At 40.8% G+C, this 7,524-nt stretch overlaps 1 long non-coding RNA gene across 1 annotated transcript; it reads left to right on the top strand.

The window, feature by feature from the left end:
• The first annotated feature begins 735 nt into the window (after positions 1-735).
• On the top strand, positions 736-4,503 carry LOC123372601. Its single transcript, XR_006580365.1, has 3 exons — positions 736-798; positions 1,862-2,034; positions 4,283-4,503. It is a non-coding gene; the product is annotated as an uncharacterized LOC123372601 (long non-coding RNA).
• Positions 4,504-7,524: the final 3,021 nt, after the last annotated feature.

Below are 7,524 nucleotides of genomic sequence, written 5' to 3'. Positions count from 1 at the left end.
TCTCTTGGTGAGAAAGACAAGCTTTTGAGCTACACAGAGCTATTCTGTAGGCCTTGAAGAAGAGCTGACCTGAAAAAGAGCTCTGTGTAGCTTGAGAGCTTGCCTCTCTCACCAACAGAAGTTGGTCCCATGGAAGATATTACTTCATTTGAAGGGTCTCCCCCTCTTAGTTTAAAAGTATAGACAGTCAAATCATGAGTTGCTATTTTGCTACATGATGGTTTAGAGCAGGGATCGGCAACCTTTGGCACGCGGCACACCAGGGTAAGCACCCTGGCGGGCTGGGCCGGTTTGTTTACCTGCCGCGTCCGCAGGTTCAGCTGATCACGGCTCCCACTGGCAGCAGTTCGCCGCTCCAGGCCACTGTGGGTGTCGGGAAGTGGTGTCCAGCACATCCCTTGGCCTGCGCCACTTCCCGCAGCCCCCATTGGCCTGGGACAGTGAACCTCGGCCAGTGGGAGCCACGATCAGCCAATCTTTCGGACATGGCAGGTAAACAAACTGGCCCAGCCACGTGCCAAAGGTTGCCAATCCCTGGTTTAGAGATTGATGCCAAACTTACAACATAGACTACCCTGCCTCAAGCAGGTGACCAACCTTGCAGACTAAGGTGGGCAGTGCCTGCCATACCATGTGTGGCCCTGACAGGGGCACTGCGGAGCAGTCCTGCCTCCCACAGCTGGAAGCAGCTTGCTTGGTGTTTTCAGGAAGGCCCTCTGTTGTTCTTGAGTGTGCCTTTGTGGCAGATGCTTGGAACACCACAGAGGAAGGGAAGCAAAGGGGAGGAAATAATGATAGGTAAGAGCAACTGCACTGCTGACCTCTTCTCCCAAAGCACACCATATAACCATTTCTGGTACAAAGTTTTCAGTGTTAAAACCTTTAGATCTAAAGTGAGGCTAACCCCATAAGGAAATCCTGCAGCAGTCTAAAAACAATCCTTCAAACTCTGAAAAAACTCCCAAGTGACCAACAAATGCGTGCAAAAAAAAGCAAGCAAGCAAGCAAGCTAGGAGTAGCTTTTTAAAGAAAATAAGGCAGCTGGGGGCCATATTTTCAAAAACACCCACCAGCTCCAATAGAGAACAATGGCGGATCCCTTCCACTTCCATTATTGAGAACTAGGTGCTGAGTGCTTTTGAAAATCAGTGCTAGCTGCTCAAATATCACTGACATTTAATGGAATTTGGGTGCCTTTATGCTCCTTTGAAAATACCAGCCCTTGCTTAGACTCTTGCAAACACCTTGTTGCATCCCTTCCTCCTAAATCCTATGAACTGCTCAGTTCCCCAGAACCTCTCCACATAAACCAGGTTAGAGCTGATCAACATTTCGTGGTTAATGTTCCATCTTGTCCAGGTCCCAGCTGGTATGCATGTAAAGTAAGATTACTAGAGCCTGGAAATTCAGAGTGAATTCACAGACTAGTGAGGGACATGAAACTAGCACAATGACTGGTCTGAAGAATGGAGGGGTAGAGGTGCTAGTCTCACTACTAAAATACTTGGATTTTGATGGTTATTCTACAAACTCTTGTTTTTTTTTAACTATTTACAAACATATCTTCTGGGCCAGATACTCAGCTGATATAAACTTGGATAGTTCCATTGAATTAAATGGAGCTATGCTGATTTATACCAGCTAAGGAGCTGATCTTCTTTGCTTTATTTGTTTTAAATGGTGGAAGTGTCTGATTCTTCACTCATTTGTATCATGTTTTATTCTGGTGAAACTCATTGACTTCAGTAGAGTTACTTTCTGGTTTATACTGATGTGAGAACAAAATCAAATACTAAATCTTTTCTGGTAGGTTATGCATTGCGCGTCACAGACTCTCCCACTCTCTCTTTTGTTTACCTAGTGGAAGCCTTACCTGAGGACTATGGGGGATCTGGTTAAGTCTCAGCTGTGGTGGTGAGCATAGAGAAGCAAGTACTATGAACACAGCTACTGTATGGGAGCGTCTACTAACAGGCTATGGTCACTTTGACTGTGTCACTTGGCCTCTGTTTGACAGACGCCATAGTCTCTTGGGTAAGTGTTTCAGAGAATCATAGAAGATTAGGGTTGGAAGAGACCGCAGGAGGTCATCTTGTCCAACCTCCTGCTCACAGCAGGACCAATCCCAATGAATCATTCCAACCAGGGCTTTGTCAAGCAGAGCCTTAAAAACCTCTAAGGATGGATATTTGGTTCATTTACATATAGTATATGTTTATTTGGCTCATTTACATATATTCTTTCAAAAGATCTATTTGTATATTCTTATTGATATCCAGACTATTGGTGAGGAAATCCTCAGAGATCCTACTATTTCCCCACCTCCTTCCTCACACCTTCAGGTTTGCATGCCATTAATCATCCATCTGGCTAGGAGAACAGGAGTCTGTCAACATTGCCCATGAGTAAAGCAGCCTAGAGGGGTCTCCTCAAGCTAAGCTAAGGGGGTGTTAGAAGGTAACTTAATGCCAGGCAGATTATGAAGCCTGAATTCTTTGCCATAATTGCCTACGGGGAGTTAATGTGGATGGGAAGCCCTGTGGAGCTAGAATTTCTCTCCCCCTGCTAGGTGGAACTTAGTACTGGAACGTCTTCTGAGAACGCTTGTCATGGGAATAAAATTCTCAAGGCATCCCACCCCTCGCAATCTCAGGACTCACCGAGCTGTTTCTTATTGTTACCGTTATTTTATGTGTGCTGGTCACAGGCCCCCATTGGTTGTCTCCTTGAAATCACAGGCTTGCCAGCTGCCTCAGCTTCCCTCAGCTTGGGCCCTTGATGCTGCTCCTGGGGATGGAGGTGTGTGTGCAGAGGCTGCTCAGATTCTTTGGCACTTGCCGAATAGAGCACTGAGAAGGCAGCCTGAGAGCATCATGCTTTGATCTTGGCTCTATTCTGTACTGTCATTGGAAGGAGGATGGAGGCATGGAGAATCAACAACCCCGAATGCCCCTCCATCCCAGTCTGCACTCTATGGTGCTTCTGTATTGAGATTCCAGCCCCTCTCCCTGTAATGCCACCTACCCCCTGCTGCTCTCTCCTTTATGCTGTGGGAGAGAAGGAAATAAAAAAGGCATCTATTATAAAGGGGATTTGTTTGCTGACAGAAAGGAAAGGAGATTTAACAGATGGGGCATAGCCCCATGAATCCTTCATTGCCGGTCTTTGGCTAGGTACATCTCAGGTACCAGGTGCATCTCAGGTACATAACTTAAAATCACTTACACTCATCTTTTGGCAAAGAAAAAGAAATGGCTCCTGGATGAAGACTCTTTGATCTAAATTTTCAAACATAGATGATCAAACTGAACCTGCAAAATTACATGCTAATATGTGCAAACTGTTAAATGAGCATGCAAATACATATTTTCATACATAATTAGATGTTTGTACATGTCTTTTTGTATTTTGCCGGCACAATTTAGGATTTTTTTTTAATTTGGCCCTCTGTTTCTATGTGGACTAATATTGTACAGGTGAGTCAGAAGCCTCTGAAAAATGGGGTTAGTTACAGTGGAAATATTGATGCAACATTAGCTAACATGGTAAGGTCTATATTATGATAATAACACTGGGAGGAATGAGATTTCAATAACCAGAGTCTTTCTAAGCTGGGATGTTGGCGAAATCTTTCTGAAGTGTAATTAATTTGTAAATGCCTGATTTGTGCAAGTTAGATCTGTCCAATTATCAGACGCAGACCTACTCATGCATGCTTTGCTTTCATGACAATATTTATACAGAAAACTATTATATGATCAACCTACACCTCTATCTTCCAATCAGATTGCTACTGCTGTGCCAAACAAAGACAAATGGAAACCCACATTCCTAGCAGAGGGAAGGGGTTTAAGTGAATTATTCTTTGACATTAATAGAATACGTCCGCCTTGTAACAACCAGCAAGTTTGGGAGAAATTCTGTCTCTGTTAGTGTGGTGTAGACTGGTTGCTAATATCATCAGCATTCAGTCTGAGATCCCAACTTGCAGATAAATATTCTTGAAGTGGACCGCTAGAGTTTGACTGGGAGAGATCTGGGCTTTATCTAGCACTTTTAATAAAAAGTAATAACACGAAAAACCAAAACAAACAAAACCACAGATTTTCGTGAGCGTGGTTGACAGTCATAAGGCCTGATGTTGCTCCCATTGAAGTTCACGGCAAAATTCCCATTCACTTCAACTGAGCAAAAGTGAACTCATAAAAAGCCCTTTACTTATTTACTATTCTAGTTCCCTCTCCCCCGTTCTCTCCAACTTACTTCCTCCCCTTCTCTCCAGGTATAGGACTGCAGAGGACTATTCCATTATTACCAGGGAGATCAGGTTTCTCTATCTGGGTGGATCCGAAGGAAAAAAACCGTTCTTCTGAAGATAAGAAAAACCTTCAATAAGAACTGTGGACATGTCTATACTGGGAAAATAGGTCATGTTTAAAAATGTCTTAGCAAACACATTTTAACTCACCTGTTTTGAAACTTTTGTAGATAGGATTTAACACTGTTCTTCAGCATTTGTTCAGGCAAAATTCCCAGACTAGTCAAAGAGAGAAAATAACTTCAAATGTGAAGTCAACGGCCTTATCATGACTAGGATTTAAGGCACCATGATGTTAGATCATGTTAGCTAGCTTGATCTGACTACATCTTCTAAAATTCTATGGAAGACAACTTCCACAAGGGTACTATCTACAATAGTGTTTAAAAACATGTTTAGTTAAAGAGCATTAGTTAACACATTTTAAAATGTGACCTATTTTCCTAGCCTAGACAGGGTTTAGGTGTGAATGTGTAGGCTCCCCTAGCTTTAACTTCAACCAACCAAAGAACAACTTGCCTGGTCTTCAATGGAGTTTTAGAAGATGTAGTCAGATCAAGCTAGCTGATATGTTCTAACATCATCATGTCGTCTTAACTTCCTATTTGAAGTTATTTTCTCCCTTTAATTAGTCTTGGAGTTTTGCTTGAACAAATACTGAAGAACTTGTGTGCACGGATAGGGCTCTATGAATTTTTACAACTCTACAGCCATGTTATTTGTCACAAAATGAACTTTTTCTGCAGAATTTTACTACCCATATAAGATTTAATTTAAAAATAATTATATTTCTAGATCTTACTGTTGCTAAGAAAACTTTGCCTAACATGAATTGAATGTAAATTAAACAAATTGAGTGTTGCCTTCTTGAATTTGCAGACAGCCTGAAACAATAGCTCTGGGATACATGAAAGGCTCCATTCGGCTAAATAGATTGTTCACTCTGAAACCTAATGATAAATTTAAAAAGTTAACTGCTAACTTTTTTTCATTGCTAATGATTTTAGCAGAATTTTCCCAAACTGCCTCTCATGACTTTTTGAGTGCCAAAAGCCCCAGTTGTCCCCTACTCAGCTGCCAAAAGCTCCTGAAAACCACTGAAAACTTTACAGTAAGGTTGTATTTTCCTAGTCCAAAACTCTGTGGCACCCTGAAAAGTGAAAATATAAGGGTTAAGTAAATTAAATTAAATTTAATATCACATTAAATAACACAGGGATTACAGTACTAATTGTATTCTTTATGTTCACATTTAATTCAATAAAAACTCTCTTTATTACCTGACTTGAATCTGCCACGGGATTTCTAGTCTTCTGCACCGGCATGCCACAGAAACCAAGAGGTCTTGCAGCTTGCGCCGAGTATATGGGCCATATAAATGGGCATATACTCTCTGTATCTATACACACACTGTATACACACTCACAAAGAGAGAGGGAGAGCATGTCTCTGCTTTATTTGGCTGCTCATCACTGTGAAAATTCATATAAAGTACCAAGAAAAGCAAGAATACAAGAACCTCAAACCATAGTTCTCAGGTTCATCATTATTCATTGAGGTGGATCTGATAGCTGGATAGAGCCATATTTTTCTTTTCTGCATGAGGAATACACTTTGGCTCAGAGCATGGGGACAGCATGAAAGGCAACAGAGAAAGCCTCAAAATTCACATCAATTGGTTTATAGTTTTTGCACTTATATACTGAGCTGGGACAATGACATAGACAATATCCATGCAGTTGAGAATAAAGTTGGGCTGCATGGTCTATTTGGGTTGAAAACTGCTATTTTATGTTGTTTTCATTTTTGAACTGTGTGTGTGTGTGTGAAGAATTCTTTTTTTTAAAAATTATTATTCAAGCGCATGCTGAAATGGAATCTTGCTATTCTTACATCATTTTTCATTGGATTGTTGCAACCCATAAAGAAATCCAATTAAATTTTCCTTGCAGGCAGAGAGATTCATTCAGTGGGCCTTTATAAAGCTGGCTTGTTGTATTGTATGTCATGTCTATGAATTGAGAAGCATAGAGGCCCTGTCCCATTCGTTGTCCCGTGTGACAAGATGTAGAGAGAGAGAGAGTCCGCCAGCAGTGTTTCAAAGAGCTGTATTATCAGATAACATAAAGGCTTTGCCATCATTTCTGCTGCTGTGGTTTAGAATATGCACACACCAGTGCATCTACTGAACAGTTTTGAACACTGTATGGTTAACATATTACCCTCTGGATCTTTGAGTTTTCACTGTCATTATTTTGGGGACATCTGATTCAGGGTTTTATGCCATGTTGAAGGTAAATAAATAATGTTCACAGAGGCTTTTTTTAAGGTTAATATACTATACCCACAGACTACATGAAAGGAGAACATTATTTTACTACCTTAGAAAGAAAAATACAAAATGTTGTGGAATTAGATTGTAGTGCATTAATCTCTCTATTGTCAGTGTCTATTTGCATTGTTTGTTTGTGTTTCCTGTTACTTACTTAAATAGCATAAGGGAATCTAGATTATTGTTAACATGTGGGACCTGTTACATGTGGGACCTCCTCACACTGATAGCAATGGCTAAATCTGCAGTATAATTGGGATCAGACCCACAATGCTTGCTTTTTCCATATCCATATCATATAAACACACACACAGAGTGAGTTTCATTAAAAATTGGAGATTTCTCCATCCACAGTAGTAAAATATTTGCTTTCTAAGTGTAGGGAATATTCCAAATACCTTAATAAATCCGTTTTAACTCACTTGGTGTTCTTTGTGGTTATAAGTGCCAAGAAAGAAAGGCATGCAGCAAATAATATTCTATAGACTCACTGTAAGTTCCACCTCAAAGATTATTGGCTATGTTAAAGAATCACAGCATATGATCCAAATGCGTAAGAGAGAGAACTGACATCTCAAAAGTAAGTGCTGTCTCTCACCTCCTAGCCCTTCCTCCCTTCCCTGTCCTGAAACTGGAAAATGGTCCGTAGGAACAAAATAATGGCATCAGAGACTCTGGGGATGTTAAAAGCCTAGTTAGGCAATCTAGTAATGCATCTCTCAGCTAGTGCAGTATTGATTCCTATTTTATATTTATTAATGTTTTGTCTAGTCTAGTTTTAAATGTGCCAAGTGATCACTTCCCTTGGGAGATTATTGCACAGTCTAATATTGTGGTGATGGGCACGTTATAGCCCGAACCAGCCAAAGACCGT

This window comes from Mauremys mutica, chromosome 6 (genome assembly GCF_020497125.1).
Source record: "Mauremys mutica isolate MM-2020 ecotype Southern chromosome 6, ASM2049712v1, whole genome shotgun sequence".
In the NCBI taxonomy this organism is placed as follows: Eukaryota; Metazoa; Chordata; order Testudines; family Geoemydidae; genus Mauremys; species Mauremys mutica.
This window is presented reverse-complemented; position numbering and strand designations above follow the sequence as displayed.